Source organism: Paroedura picta, chromosome 2 (genome assembly GCF_049243985.1).
Source record: "Paroedura picta isolate Pp20150507F chromosome 2, Ppicta_v3.0, whole genome shotgun sequence".
NCBI classification, from domain to species: domain Eukaryota; kingdom Metazoa; phylum Chordata; class Lepidosauria; order Squamata; family Gekkonidae; genus Paroedura; species Paroedura picta.
The window spans coordinates 115678988-115694994 of NC_135370.1; positions in this window are offsets into that span (position 1 = coordinate 115678988).

A 16007-nucleotide genomic window follows, 5' to 3' on the forward strand; every position below is an offset into this window, starting at 1 on the left:
CAAACAAGCGAGGCTTCTCTGGCTGAAGTCCCTCTACAGAAGTGCTTAACAGTAAAACAAAGATCCCTTCTGCAATTGTCTTTAAAGTTTCCGAGCACAATACAGCCCCCTGTTCAACACTGCCCGTAATTTCGGCCACAAATCACGCCCGGGGGTGGGATTTTTTTTTTTTTACTTGAAGAGCGTGTAAACAATTAAGCGCCTGCTCCTATGCCAGCGAAAAAGGTCTTTCTGAGACAATGAATGAACAAATATTCATTGCTGCTGGTGTTTTGGGGTTTTTAAAAAACAGTTTTTAAAGGGAAAGGGGCTTTTCAGGAGCATGGACACAACAGTTCATTGGCTGTTCTGTTTCATTGATGGCCAGGAGCGGGAAGAAGCGCTGAAAAATATCACCTCCTTTGTTGTAATTCCAGCAAGACTGGAAACCTGTGGGGAATGAATAGACCGCTACTGGGACTTCAATATTCCACTAGAATTGAAGGTATGCGGAATGACGAAATTCCACTATTAAATATATTGTTTCTGCTTACTGCAAACATTTAGTAAAATTGGTCATTGTGCAGAATGGCCCTTAGAGTTTGTTAAGGGAACATCCCAGTATACAATAGGTGGAAATGCCAAAGTTCATAGAATCATAGAATCATAGAGTTGGAAGGGGCCATACAGGCCATCTAGTCCAACCCCCTGCTCAATGCAGGATTAGCCCAAAGCATCCTAAAGCATCCAAGAAAAGTGTGCATCCAACCTTTGCTTGAAGACTGCCAGTGAGGGGGAGCTCACCACCTCCTTAGGCAGCCTATTCCACTGCTGGACTACTCTGACTGTGAAAATTTTTTTCCTGATATCTAGCCTATATCGTTGTACTTGAAGTTTAAACCCATTACTGCGTGTCCTCTCCTCTGCAGCCAACAGAAACAGCATCCTGCCCTCCTCCAAGTGACAACCTTTCAAATACTTAAAGAGAGCTATCATGTCCCCTCTCAACCTCCTTTTTTCCAGGCTGAACATTCCCAAGTCCCTCAACCTATCTTCATAGGGCTTGGTCCCTTGGCCCCAGATCATCCTCACCGCTCTCCTCTGTACCCTTTCAATTTTATCTACGCCTTTCTTGAAGTGAGGTCTCCAGAACTGCACACAGTACTCCAAGTGTGGTCTGACCAGTGCCGTATACAATGGGACTATGACATCTTGTGATTTTGATGTGATGCCTCTGTTGATACAGCCCAAAATGGCATTTGCCTTTTTCACCGCTGCATCACACTGCCTGCTCATGTTTACTTTACAATCCACAAGTACCCCAAGGTCTCGTTCACACACAGTGTTACCTAGAAACGTATCCCCCATCCAGTAGGCATGCTTTTCATTTTTCTGACCCAGATGCAGAACTTTACACTTATCTTTATTAAATTGCATCTTGTTCTCATTTGCCCATTTTTCCATTGTGTTCAGATCTCGTTGAACTCTGTCTCTATCTTCCGGAGTATTTGCCAGTCCTCCCAATTTGGTGTCATCTGCAAACTTGATGAGTAGTCCCTCCACCCCCTCATCTAGATCATTAATAAATATGTTAAAAAGTACCGGGCCAAGCACTGAGCCCTGAGGTACCCCGCTACTCACCTCTCTCCAGTCTGATGAAACACCATTGATAACAACTCTGAGTGCGGTTCTCTAACCAATTCCCTATCCACCTGACTATCTGAAAATCCAGATTTCAGTCTTTCAATTTATCCATCAGAACATCATGGGAAACCTTGTCAAAAGCTTTACTAAAAACCAAGTAAATGACATCAACCGAATTTCCCCGATCCAGCAAACCTGTTACTTGGTCAAAAAAGGAAACCAGGTTGGTCTGGCAGGACCTGTTGGAGACAAATCCATGCTGACTTCCTTAGATCACCAAATTGTCCTCCAGATGTTTGCAGATCTCTCCCTTTAATATCTGCTCCATTATCTTCCCCACAACAGAAGTCAGACTCACTGGTCTGTAGTTTCCCGGGTCATCCTTCCTCCCTTTTTTGAAGATCGGAATAACATTTGCTCTCTTCCAGTCCTCCGGGACATCTCCAGTCCTTAAAGAGGTTCCGAAGATGATGGACAAGAGCTGTGCAAGTTCTCTGGAAAGTTCTTTGAGTACTCTTGGGTGCATTTCATCTGGACCAGGGGATTTGAACTCATCCAATGCAGCTAAATGCCTCTCGACAACCTCTCTATCCATGTTAACCTGCCACCCAGACACTGTCCTTTGGCTACGGCCATCTCTAGATGTGCCTAAACACTTTGACCTGTGGGAAAAAACAGATGTAAAATAGGCACTAAGCCTTTCTGCTTTCTCTGCATCTTCCGTTAGAGTTTGTCCACCCACACCCAACAGTGGGCCTATTGCCTCTTTTACTTTACGTTTGCTCCTCACATAACTGAAAAATCTTTTCTTGTTACAATGGGCTTCCCTGGCTAATCTTAGCTCACTCTCAGCTTTGGCCTTTCTTATGATTGATCTACAGTGCCTAGTAACCTGTAGGTACTCTTCTTTAGAGCTCTGTCCTTCCCTCCATTTCCTGAACATTTTCTTTTTCTTTCTTAGTTCCTCTTGAAGTTCTCTATTCATCCAAATAGGCTTCTTAGAGCTCCTGCACTGTTTTCGTCTTTCTGGGATAGTCATTGATTGAGCATGCAATAGCTCCTGTTTGAGTAGCGCCCACCCTTCACATGCTCCTTTCCCTTCCAGCATTCTCGTCCATTGTATGACACTCATCATGTCTCTGAGTTTATTAAAGTTTGCCCTACGAAAATCCAACATCCGCGTCTGGCTACAAGCTTCCTTGGCTCCCCATCTCAAAAGGAATTCTATGAGGACATGGTCACTTCCCCCTAGGGTCCCCACCTCCTTCACCTCATCCACCAACTCTTGCCTGTTGGTCAGTATTGAGTCCAGTATGGCTGAACCTCTTGTGGGTTCATCTACCATTTGATAAATGAAATTGTCAGCCAGGCAGGTCAGAAACTTGCATGACTGAGGACGCTTCGCAGAGTTTGTTTCCCAGCACACGTCACCCATGATGACAAGGTCCTGCCGCTTGGATATTTTCTCAAGCTGCTCACAAAGTGCAGCATCCACATCCTCTCGTTGGTCAGGCAGTCGGTAGCAGACACCAACCACCACACTGTTTGTTTTCCCCTCGCTTATTTTCACCCAAATGCTTTCCACTGTAGATATGCTCTCCTTCACTAGAATTTCCTGACAGATAAGCCCTTTCCTCACATACAGTGCCACTCCTCCACCTCTTCGATCTATTCTGTTTTTTCTGAACAGTTCATATCCATCCACCATTACATTCCAGTCATGAGAATCATTCCACCAAGTTTCTGTGAGGCCTTCTAGATCATACCTTTCCATCAGCATGAGAAGTTCCAGCTCTTCCTTCTTATTGCCCATGCTTCGGGCGTTAGTATAAAGACATCTGAATCCTTTTACTTTTGGTTCCCAAAAACTGGCCTTGCCAGTTGGGCTGCCTCCGATCGTTTTCCTTCCATACACTCCCTATGTTGATCGTCTCCTTCCCCTAGTGACTTTAGTTTAAAGCTCTCCTGATGAATCTCCCCAGGTTCCTGCCAAACACATTCTTCCCCAGTTTCGATAAGTGCAGTCCATCAGGTGCTAGTAGGCCTTCCTCAAGAAAGCCTATCCCATGGCCCCAGAAACCAAATCTCTCCTGCCGGCACCAACTACGCAGCCAGTGATTCACCTCCATTATCTTCCTCTCCCGACGCATTCCTCTTCCCTTGACAGGCAAGATTGAAGAGAATATCACTTGTGCCCCCATTTGCTTGAGCTTCCTCCCCAGATCTTGATAGTCTTTTTTAATAGGAGCGATGGCATTCAGGGACATGTCATTCGTTACTCCCTCTAAGAAAGTCTCCGATTAAATTGCTAATTTCCCCAATTTGGGTAACAATGGTAGAGTGTATTTATTTTGAGATGGCCTGAAGATTACTATGCACTCCACAGGTTCTCTTTCACACTACCAAGCACAGCTATGAAAGAAGTCAAATAAATATTTGGTTATGGGCCTGTCAGTGTTTAGCACTGTTTATAACTAGCCACATCAGTTATATCTTGTGATGGAGCTTATGAGATGCCTTGTAAAATGAGTTATAACCTTTTCCACCCTTAATATCAAGCAGAAGATTTAAAAACAAGATCAAGGTTTCTTTTATAGTGAGGAGGAAGCAAATTGCCAATGTTCAGGACCAGCTTTATGCAAATATAACATTGAAAGATAGAGATATGAAGATATATCCCTGTCCTGCTTCAAGAACCTCTAAACCTTATCTTACTCAGCTTCTATGATCACAGCTTCTATGATTATCTGTTGCTGGCTTTCTCTACAGGCCATCAGGATACAAAGAGGACTGGCAGATATGAAAAAGGTGATAGAGTTATTTCTGCCCATCACAGATATTGTGACATATGAAGAGCCCTGCTGAATCAGACCAGTGGTCCTTCAGCATTCTGTCTTACACAGTGGCCAAGCAGTTATTCTGGATAACTCATTAACAGGGAACAGAGGCTAAGTTCCTCCATCAGTTTTGGTACCTAGAATTGGTTTTAAGAAGTTTATTGAATCTAACCATGCATTTTCCTGTAGTTTCTATGACTAGTGGTCACTGATTCTTCATGAATTTGTCTTATTCTCTTTTAAGGAAATGTATTCTTGTGTCTCTTGTGGCGCAGAGTGGTAAGGCAGCCATCTGAAAGCTCTGCCCATGAGGCTGGGAGTTCAATCCCAGCAGCCGGCTCAAGGTTGACTCAGCTTTCCATCCTTCCGAGGTCGGTAAAATGAGTACCCAGTTTGCTGGGCGGTAAACGGTGATGACTGGGGAAGGCACTGGCAAACCACCCCATATTGAGTCTGCCATGAAAACGCTGGAGGGCGTCACCCCAAGGGTCAGACATGACTCAGTGCTTGCACAGGGGATACCTTTACCTTTACCTTTATTCTTGTGTCAAGAAATTGTGTTATCAGGCATGGTCTGCCAACCAGCAGATGAGGAGAACAGAGTTACTATAGGAGAACATGAAAACAGTATAGCAAAGCAAAAGAAAGAACAAATTGTGTGGCCAACTATATCTTAGGAGTGCAATGAAAAAAAGGGGGTGAAAACAAAGTGTCTTTATTGTGTTAAGTAATGATGAGAGTTGATGCTGAAAGCTGAGTTGCACAAGGTTTGGGTATAACCTAGTTTCAATTGAGGGACAGGGACCAGGGGACCACTGTTGGCAATACTATGGGCCGTTTCGCATAGCGTTAATGTTGCTGAAGTGTTACCATTGTGTAACGCTATTTATGTTTCTTATTCACAACATCGTACACAATCTGCAACACTCCTGCAACACTCCCGCAAAAATCGCTTTGTTGTAGTGCTTTTCGGGGAATCCACAAAAGTATGAGCTGACTAAATGACTAAATTCTAAATTCTGAAGGATACAAAAGTGGATTCCCCCTTAAAAACCCCGCTAGACTCTTGAGAACAACCTGCAACACATCCGAAAATGACACCTGCGTTCTTAGTATAGCGGTAGCATGTCCCTCCCTAAGGTTTTTCCCCTTAAACCAGCAAGAGCAATGAGTAAGCGATTCTTCTTTGGCTGAAATCCCTCCACAAGCAATTGTCTGTAACGTTTCCAAGCACAGTACAGCCCCTCGTTCGACACTGCCTGTAATTTCGACCAGAAATTGCACGGGGGGGGGGGGGGATTTTTTTCTTTAGCTTTAAGAGCATGTAAACGATTAAGCTCCAGCTCCCACGCCAGCAAAAAAGGACTTTCTGATACATTGAATGAACAAATATGCGTTGCTACAGGTGTTTTCGGGTTTTTAAAAAACAGTTTTTAAAGGGAAGCACGAACACAACAGTTAATTGGTTGTTCTGTTTGATTGATGGCCAGGGGCAGGAGGAAGTGTGGAAAAATATCGCCTCCTTTGTTGCGATTTTGGCGAGACTGGAAACCTGTGCGTTACAAGAACAGCGCTAGTGGGAGAGCCTGTTTTTCGATAGAAACGGCTGTGCATTACCGAGACCTGCCACTTTTGATTGCAGCACTTTTCAATAGTGCTCAGATTTAGCAACATTGCCCATTGTGCGGAATGGCTCCATGATTTCACTTCTAGGGAAATAACAAAAGTGACACCAGTCCTCTCTAGGAATCACTAAAAAATCCTAGAGTTTAAAGTAATTCCTAGAGCGAACTAATGTCACTTCTTAGTTTTCCCCAGATGTGATACCATGGCATCAAGCTAATGGCAGTTTTGTTTGTTTATTCAATCCATGATACTCAAAGGTAGCAGGCAATCTACAATCCTGACCAGGGGCATGGCAGCCATAATAAGCTAAACTTTATATATGGAAAGGGATCACAACAACTCATAGATTGGTGATACATTAATTCACTACTAACATGTTGTGATTATGAGTTTGGTACCTTTTAATTCATGCAAGTATCACAAGAAGGGAGGTGGAGATTTGTGTGGTATAGCCTGATCTTTTCAGTTCTTGGAAGCTATGCAGGGTTGGTACTTGGACTGTAGACCATCAAGAAAGTTGTCTAAAGATGAAAGTAATGTCAAACCATACCTGCATCTCACTTGCCTTGCTATAGTCAATATACATGTTATGATTTAATAGCACTTGTGTATGCATCAGTAGAAGAAGTTCAATTGATTTTAAATTTGAATTTTAAATTGATCACTTCCCACAATTTTGTTGCTATTTTTCTTCAGTTTGTTATGCAGCATATCCACTAAGTTGTGAGGGAAAGTTATTGCAATTCTCAGAATGAAATTGTTATTCATGTCTCCTGATTACTAATTGTAATTTATAAAACAATACCTTATCTCCATATGGCTGCGGGCATAGGTGCTATCATAAAAAGAGCCCAAGTAGGATGTAAGACTCAGGACACTGATACCTCTTTCACAGTGGTGCTGCCACTGGCTCAGACTTCATGCTTTTTTTCTAACAGAACAGCAGCCAATCACTAAACACTATTGTTCAGGATATTTTGAGAAGGGAGAGAGCCACACAGTTGCATAAGTGATATACCACTTCCAGTCATAGAGGCATCAGAAATAAATGCAGAGGTGCAAATTACAAAACATGCAGTTAATAGGGCTGTCAGGAATCCAGACTGGCCATGGATTCTGGGGTTTTTTGGGTCGGTATCCTGGATGTGGAATTGGGGTCACTGTAGGTTGGCAGGTAGTTGTGAATTTCTTGCATTCTGCAGGAGTTGGACTAGATGACCCTGATGAATTAAGAGTTTTTAGGGTTGTGGTTGTTATTTTTTTTTAATCAGGGTTCTCCTTTTCATGATCATCAATGGAAAGCCTTTTCTAATACATGAAAATGTACCCATCTGTACTCTCAGCATTTTCTATAATACATCTGATCAGGAGATTTGATTAATTAAAAGGTGGCTTACACATGCAGCAATAAACAGTTTTTTTCAGGAGTGATATAATAGAAAAGACTGAGCATACATGGAAAACGATAATTATTGAGTGCAGGATAACAGCCTGATTTACAAATCTTGTCTCCTTCCCTGTCTCCCTGCCTGTTATTTTATGCCTCAAAATAATTAATTAAATCTGACTACTTTCTTCACTGTTAATAAAGCTAATCATTTAAATGGAAATGGCATTTGCCCAGTGCTTTCCTCCCATTCGCCTTATGTAAAATGAAAGACTAGCAAATACTCTATGAGTCACAAGAGTGGAATCTTTGCTGCCTTATCAATAGACACTGTTCACAGATTCATTTTATACACTCCAAATAAAAACTTTCTCTGCCATTCACATGCTGCAGGAAATAACATGGCAACTTCTGACCTCCAAGATGAAAACTCATTTTGTATTAATGTGAGCACCTCAATTCTGAAAGAAATGAGTACAGCTTGAGCAATCTGACTTCTTTCCTAGTGCTTATTTTACTGGCAAAAAGAGAATGGGGGGCAAATGGAATGGGAGTGGAGGAGCAAAAATGACTAAATTCTGAAGGATACTTAGAAATATTTCCTGAATGAGATAACTGTGTTGGTTGCTTAGATGATAATGCCAAATTACTCGTGGTAGGAAATCCATAAGCCAGCTCTGTCAAGGGATCCAATACCAAATTTACATATTAAAAGAAACACTTCGTATTTTATTTTTGTTTTTTGGTTTCAACAGTCCAGTTGCATTATTATACATTTCACACAAAGGCTGGAAATGTAGTGAAAGTAGAAGTGTATTTGAAAAGTTCAGAATCAGAATACCTTTATTGGCATATAACAAAAAATGACATAAAAGAGGAAGGTGGGGAAACATTTTAAAGCATTAAGCATTCTACAGCTGTACAAACTTGGCAACCGACTCAATAACTGGAGAGTTTTTGTTTCCTAATAGGAAAATGATCTTAGTCTCATCATCAAGTCCTTGTTGTTTAGAAAAAAAGTGGGTTGATGAATTGCCCATGAATAATGGCGTAGAACGGACAATGGAAAAACACATGTAGGTTAGTTGCAATGCAACCAGAATTACAGGGCCATATTCTTTTAGAGCAGGATCTTTTTGTGAATTTCCCTTGAAGAACAGCAGAAGGGAGAGCATTAAAAATTGCTAGCATAAATGCTCGCCACATTTGGGGAGCTGTTAAGTGGTAAAACTATGACACAATGGCTTGGCAAAAGTCCCAAACTCAAAGGAAAACATGATCCTCTGGCTGTCTCACTAAAATTGTGTAATTCCATGTCCAGTAACCTATACTTTAGAAATCCATATGCATGGGATTCAATTGCCATAAATAATCTAAGGAGACGTAATCATTTTAAAAGTTTACAGCCTGCCAGCCTATTCTAAGCTCATTGTTATACACTTGATTAGCTCTTCTCTGCAGGGCATATCTTGACCTGGTGGGGGTTACTTTGAGGGAACACAGAGCACTTTCAGAATGATACAACCCAAAGAAAAAAGGATCCTCTCCTCCTACATTCAATTCTGTGGTTTTCTTCAAAATCAGAGGAAACAAATCATTTGGAGCAATGGTTTTAAAAAGACTGATGCCACTTCCAATCAACATGAGCTACAGCTCATTTTTAGAGCTTATTCTGTGATAGTGATGGAAACAAAGAAAATAAAAGATGCTTTCCTACCACCATTGCATTAGTGCAATGACATCCAGCAATGCTGTTCCACATGAAAAAGTTCTTTCTAAAAAAGCAACAGCCCCAAGGAAAGACTTGTAAACATTTTGCGAGAATGCTGTGACTAACTCCATAATAATTACAAAGATGCTGCATTTCCTTGAGGCTTCTGATGGTCATGTTTGTGTAAATACTTCTCACTATATGCATCCTGAAGAGGTGGACAGAAAAGTTGGAGATATTATGCTGACTACCAGCCTATTTGCTCGTAAAGCCAGCCATTTGAGGGCTCTGTGTTATTCAAAGTACCAATATCTCAGTGACAGGCACATGATAAGAATAGGGCTGGTTCTTAGCATCTCAAACACTGCATCCATCCATATAACTCAAATTAAGTTCTGTAATTATCCACAAGTCATTGCTATGGAAACCTGCACTTCTTGTGCAGAAAATGTGACATAAAATACATGAACGGAGGGTGTGGAAAAGTATGGTATAACTTGATCTCATCAGAGTTCAGATGTTAAATGGGCTTAGGATGTAGATAGAAGAATATCCAAGGAAGACTTGTAGAAGAAAGAACTGACAAACCACTTGCCTTGAAAACTCTATGGGATAACCCTTACACTGCAACTTGACAGCACTAGTCAATACATAAATCTGAATGGGGAGGATATAAATCCCTTGAAATAATTATTACAAACTTGATTTGTCCAGAAAAGAGCACCACTGCAAGGATCAGTGTCTACTCACAATAGTCTCAAGATTCTTCAGCCGCCATCTCGATGAGGTGTGTCTACTTCATGGCCTCATTCTAACCACCATTGTTCTAGTATTTGCCCTGTGGTGAAATACCTTCCACCTTGGTTTCCACCTTGATATTTTATTGACTGGGGGATTCACAAGTCCTAGAGGCTTTAAAGCTAGTGAATGATCAGTTCTTAGTTATGTAAATGGATCTGGTCAAAGTAAGAGCAAAAGGTTTAACATCTCACATTTTGCTGAAATGTCACCCTTGAAAGAGGACAAATATAGACAGCCAAATGCTAGGTAGTAATTTATTTCTCTCAAAGCATGAAGACCTGAACACCTCCAAATGTGGGGTATACAGTCAAAGGCGAGATTATAAATTATCAGGACAAAAGGAAAAAGGCTATTTTCTCTCTTGGACTCTTCTACACACAAGCCACCAAGGTACCCCATCTTGCCCACATGTCGAAGGGCAATGGGAGAAATCTCAGCTTGAAGAGCTAAGGTAAAAATGGCAGTAATGACACAAATGACTATCCTATCCTAATTAACCACAGTTTAGGGAATGTATAGAATGTAGGGTAGGAAGACTTTGCTAAACCAAAAGTGTGTGTTTGTGTTTATGTTTGTGTAGTATCATTTTTGGGAGGTTTTTGCATCCTTGTTTAGCGTGCTCAAAAATACTATTATGGGCACTTCTACACATCTGTAAACTGTGTTCTGCAGTATAAATAAAAGGCTAAGGGGTGTGGGGGTGGGTTCAGTCCATGATGGGGGGGCAACAATTGGCCCCTTGGCCATGGACAGACAAGAGGCAAAGTGCCTTCCGATCAGCCCCTCCACTTGTCAGTCCGCGGCCCAGGGACCAATCCGGAAGCGCAAGCAGCCAGGGGCCTAGGGGCCAATCCGATTGGGCCCACATCAGGACAGACCAGAGTTCTATCCAGTCAGGAGGCTCAAAGCACCTCCCAACCCACCCACCCAGTCCAACCAGGGGCAATCTGGAGACATCGCTACTAGTCTGCCCCTGACTGCCAGAAGGAGAGGAGGTCAGCATGGCTGCCAAGGGGGATGAGAACAGAGGCTTGGACAGGATGCGCCAGCTATTTTTGCCCCAAGGCGATGTCATGTCCAACTGTAACTTTGCCTCAGAACACTGACAGAGCTGTAAGGAGGCTGGTGAGTGGGCTGCCTCCCTGTCCCTTCAGGCCTGCTGCAAAGGAGCCTCTGACAGGCCGTGACTGAGGGGAGGAAGGCCTTTCCAAGAGCAACGCAGGGGAGTCTAAGGGCATGGGGATGGGCATTCCTTTTGAGGGGGAGAACTTTCCCCTTCTGCCAAACAGTTGGCTGACAGGGAGGCCACAGAAAAGCCCCTTCTCGCTTAAAATACTGCTTTGGCTGGCCATGCTGCTGGAGGGAAGAAACAGCCAAGCAACTCTTTGCAGATTTGAGACCTACCACACAGGGTTGTTGTGCAGGTGAAACTGGAAGCTGTTGCAGAGGTTCTTTTGCCTCCTGTTTCAAGTCCACAGCAACCTGCGTGGGAGACCTTAAATGTTTTTTTCTTCTCAACCATGTCCGAACTCCATAGGAGCCTTTTCTGCCTGGACAGCTGATCTTTATACTCTGCAGATGAACTGTAATTCCAGGAGCTTTCTAGGCTCCACCTGGAGGTTGGCTACCCCTGGGTTGGAGATTTTCCTGGAGGTTTGGAGGACGGCCTTAAAATAGTACAATGACTCAGAGTCCAGCCTCCAAAATAGGCATTTTTGCCTGCAGAGCTGATCATTATAATCTAGAGATGAGCAGTAATCTAGAGAGGATAGTAGAGGCTCACAAACTGTGATTGGGGTGGAGTGGTTATGGGTGTGTCCCTCCTGGGCTATGGGCTTTGGCCAGCCCTTACCAGCAACTGTTTGTATTTTGAGGTGCAGAGAGACAAACAGACAGACAGACCAATATCAATCCTGCGAGTCTGGAAAGTTCAGGAAGATCTGAATAAAGAATATTTACAGCCTGAAACTGTAAATAGTGAACAAGTAAATGGCTGGAGAGACATGGGAACTTAAGTGATGTATTCCAAGCTTGGCCTAGTAAATAAAACCTCCTATGAACTCAAAGACATAAGTGGCCCAGAATTTCAAGTGTAGTTGGCTTTACAGGAAAGTAGACTGTGAGACTTTAGGGGAAACTAGGAGATCCACTTTTATTAGGCAACGACTTGGCCTTGCAGACAACAACAGGGACTGCAGTTGCCAGCAGTAGGTCTCAGGCTTCAGAAGAGCAAAATCACCAGCCAAGCAATCAAGTGGATTCTGGGGCCATGTGCATTCCTTTTGAAGGGGTGCATGAGGGGGGGGGGGGCTTTCCCTTCAGCTTGCTTAGAGATGAGCTGTACTTCCAGGCATTTCCGCATTGAACAGCCCTGAATTAGACCATGTTAGACCCTGCATAAAAAGATGAAATCTGGTTTTCTGGGGATTCCTTTGCTGTGGGGCAAATGAGGGGAAAAGTCAGGACTGTGCCTGAAGAAGACAATTTTATTGCAAAAATGGATGAAAAAGTTGACCCTTTAAAAAGGCAAATCTGAGCAATATCACTAGTGCAGAAACAGTCTTAGCTTTGTCAGTGGAAGTTGGGTTTGCTACTCTCCCAAAAGTAAGGGAAAGAGATACCAGAACTGCATGTGTGTGTGTGTGTGGGGGGGGGGGGGGGCAGAGGTCTTGACTTCTCAGGATCCGAAGAAAATACAGGGCTTGCATGTCCAAATGACTCTGTGTAATTAAACCCTTTATGCTGAGAACTGTTAACTTCCCTGATCCCAGGTTTCTACCTTTAAATTGTAGTTCCTTTCAGTAGCATAAAAATAATCTGTTCATTACAATCTAGTGCTAACATATAGCCCATGTACATGACAAACATTATCTATCAGAAAGTCATTTATGAGGTGACAGACAGTTCCTGAGAACTATTATTAGGAACTATGCAACTCCTTGTGTGCTTGCATAAACAATTACATCATTTCATCAGTGAGTTAATTTAGCTTGTAATTATATCTTAGCTTGTTGTCCTTAATAACGTTGCAAAGTGGAGAAACGTTATCAAAATAGATTAGAGAAGCAATTCTGCTTGCATTTTCTCAGGCAGAGCAGGTGGCTGCAATGCAACTTGTGTGCTTGCTCAATTTGAAGAAATGCATTTTTTGTGGGAGGTTTACCATGAGTTTTTGAAGATTCCCCCCCCCTCTGGGCAGACAACAGGCAGGAGGGGGGGCAATTCCATTGCTTTCCAGCCTCACCTCAGATACCCTTTTGGAAATGGAAATAGGTCTAGCAAGAGACAATGGAATGATCAAGCTCCCCCTTCCCAGCCATCAGGAACAGAGATTTGGTGGAATTAAATACCCGTAAGACTGGAGACTTCAGGAAAAAAAAATTTTTTTTGTTCTAGAATGATAAAATCTTGAGAGAAGGGGGAAGCTCTCTTTGGGGCTGCTTCCACTGAAGAAGTCAGAATTCTTAACTGAGGTCTGGAGAAGGCCATTGCCATGTGCTGGTATGAACACCTGAAATATGCTTCAAGGTAATGAAAGCTCAGTAGAAAAACTGGTAATGTTGTTCTGTAGAATGTTGATATAGTGGTTAGGAGTGCCAACTTCTAATCTGGCAAACTAGGCTTGATTCTGTGCTCCCCCACATACAATCAGTTGGGTGACCTTGGGCTTGCCACAGCACTGATAAAGTTCTTCTGACTGAGCAGTAATATCCAGGCTCTCTCAGCCTCACTTACCTCACAGGGTCTCTGTTGTGGGGAGAGGAAAGGGAAGGTGAATGTAAGCCACTTTGAGACTACTTTGGGTAGAGAAAAGCGGCATATAAGAACCAACTCTTCTTCTTCTCCACTCCTCCACATGCAGCCAGCTGGGTGACCTTGGGCTCACCACAGCTGAAAGTTCTTCTGAGCAAACAGTAATATCAGGGCTCTCTCAGTCATACCTACCTCACAGGGTGTCTGTTGTGGGGAGACTAAAGGGAAGGTGATTTTAAGCCGCGTTGAGACTCCTTCTGGTAGAGAATAGCAGTATATAAGAACCAACTCTTCTTCTAAACTAAGAAGCTTGCCTTATATATCTGCCAAAACAGGGGTGACAGACATGGTCTGCAGGCCAGAATTGACCCATCTAAAGCTCTTATCTGGACTGAAAGCAACTGGTTAATAATTCTGTTGCAAAGATAGAGGCTGTGCATTATGTACAGAGTCCGTACTAATGCTGCCACAGAATTGACTTGTAGGCTCCTCAGGTTCTACAGGGTATTTGCATGCTTGTTATGATTAAGGGGAAGTTTAGTGAAAATGGTTTTAAAAGAATACAATAAAAAATGTCAACAACATAACAACAAAGCTAGTTATCCACTTGGTTTAATCCAAGTGGTCTATTTTTTATATTGCCTAAATCAAGCCAGGCTCTTTCTCCATCTCATTTTGGGTACATCACAGCCTTTGAATGATATGCACACAGAACATCCAGATAGGTTCTGACTCCTCCTGTCCCAATCAGCATTTACCCATTATTATCCGAATCTCACTTACATGTGTCCAGAAACATATATATTAAGACCTGGGAAATCAGCTGACCAGCAAGAGGTGGGGTAACTTAACGTTATAAGACCAATTTTGCCTGTGTTTACAAGATCAATTATGCCCTTAAGAACTCAAGGCAGACATGTTGGTAAATTGCAAAATAAGAAGCATAGGCTTTATTAGAAAGAAAATAATAAAAGAATAAATATATCTAACACACCTAGCAAGTAATCGTATAGAGAAGAAATCAGGATGGGGAAAAGAAGGTTCAGTATATTTACCTATCCTGAAGAGTGGTGAGTCAGAGGAAGACAACACGAGCCAGCATGAAGGGAGGTTCCATTAGGTCCTGAGTTGGAAGGCACTCAAGGTAGCTGAGTGACGCCATTGTTTATCTGGGCTTTTGGGGAGGGAACTGTGACGTGGCCTTAGGTGAGCACATTATGTGATTTTTCATGTTGGGCAATGCCCTGGCCAGGTCAGGAGATGGCCATTGATGGGCTTAGACCAAGATGTTAATGGATCTAAGAAAAGGGAGCCATCATGTCTCAATAGGTCTATCTGCTAGGATCTGGGGAAGAAATTTCCCCTGGCAGAGGTTCCAAGGACGAGTGAGTTGCCTAGGAGACGCTGGGCAAACAGGCTGGAGCCAATCCAATTGATCAGCAATACAATGGGGTGGGGTGGGGGGTTAGGAGGAGAGCAAGATTTGAATCAGGAGGCACCTGGGTCAGCCAGAGGCTGTCATTCTGAACCTATGGCAGAGAGCAAGTTCTCTAAGATGGTGTCTGGCCTGCATGGCAGACTTTAACAGTATTCTGGCTTTGGCTCAAGCCTATACTACTGAGGGGTGCTGCTGGTTATAGAAGACAGTGTGCCAGTCTGTTAGGCAGGGGTCCTGCCATACAAAGCACCATAACCCAAATGATCAAATGTTCATTAAGAACCAATCAATACTACCTTAATGGAAAATGCCAGAATGTGGATCACCCTGTATATTCCTTCCTCCCGAATTCACAGGCAATTCACAAGATGTTATGTATCCTTAGAAGGCATAAAGGTCCAAGCTCAAGAGATAACACCAAATGGGCCATATCTGGAGGCAATTAGAATTATAGATTCATAGAGTTGGAAAGAGTCTCCAGGGTCATTGAGTCCAACTGCCTGCACAATGCAGGAACTCACAACTACCTGGCCGCCCACAGTGACACAATTTCATGCCCAAGTGATCTCCCCACCATAAATCTCCAGAATTCAGCCTGGCCTGTAGGGCATGCACCTACCATCCTACAGTGGTAATCAGCAATTCCCTGGGTATGCAAGGAAGAACCACAGGAGACAAACACTGGCATATCCCTTCCTGCCCACCCACTCACAGTCTGCCTAAGTTCACAGAAACAGCCTTTCTGTCAGATGACTATCTAGCCTCTGCTTTAAAACCCGAGGAAGTCTGTTCCATTGAGGAACCACTGTAACTGTCAGGAACTTCTTCCGG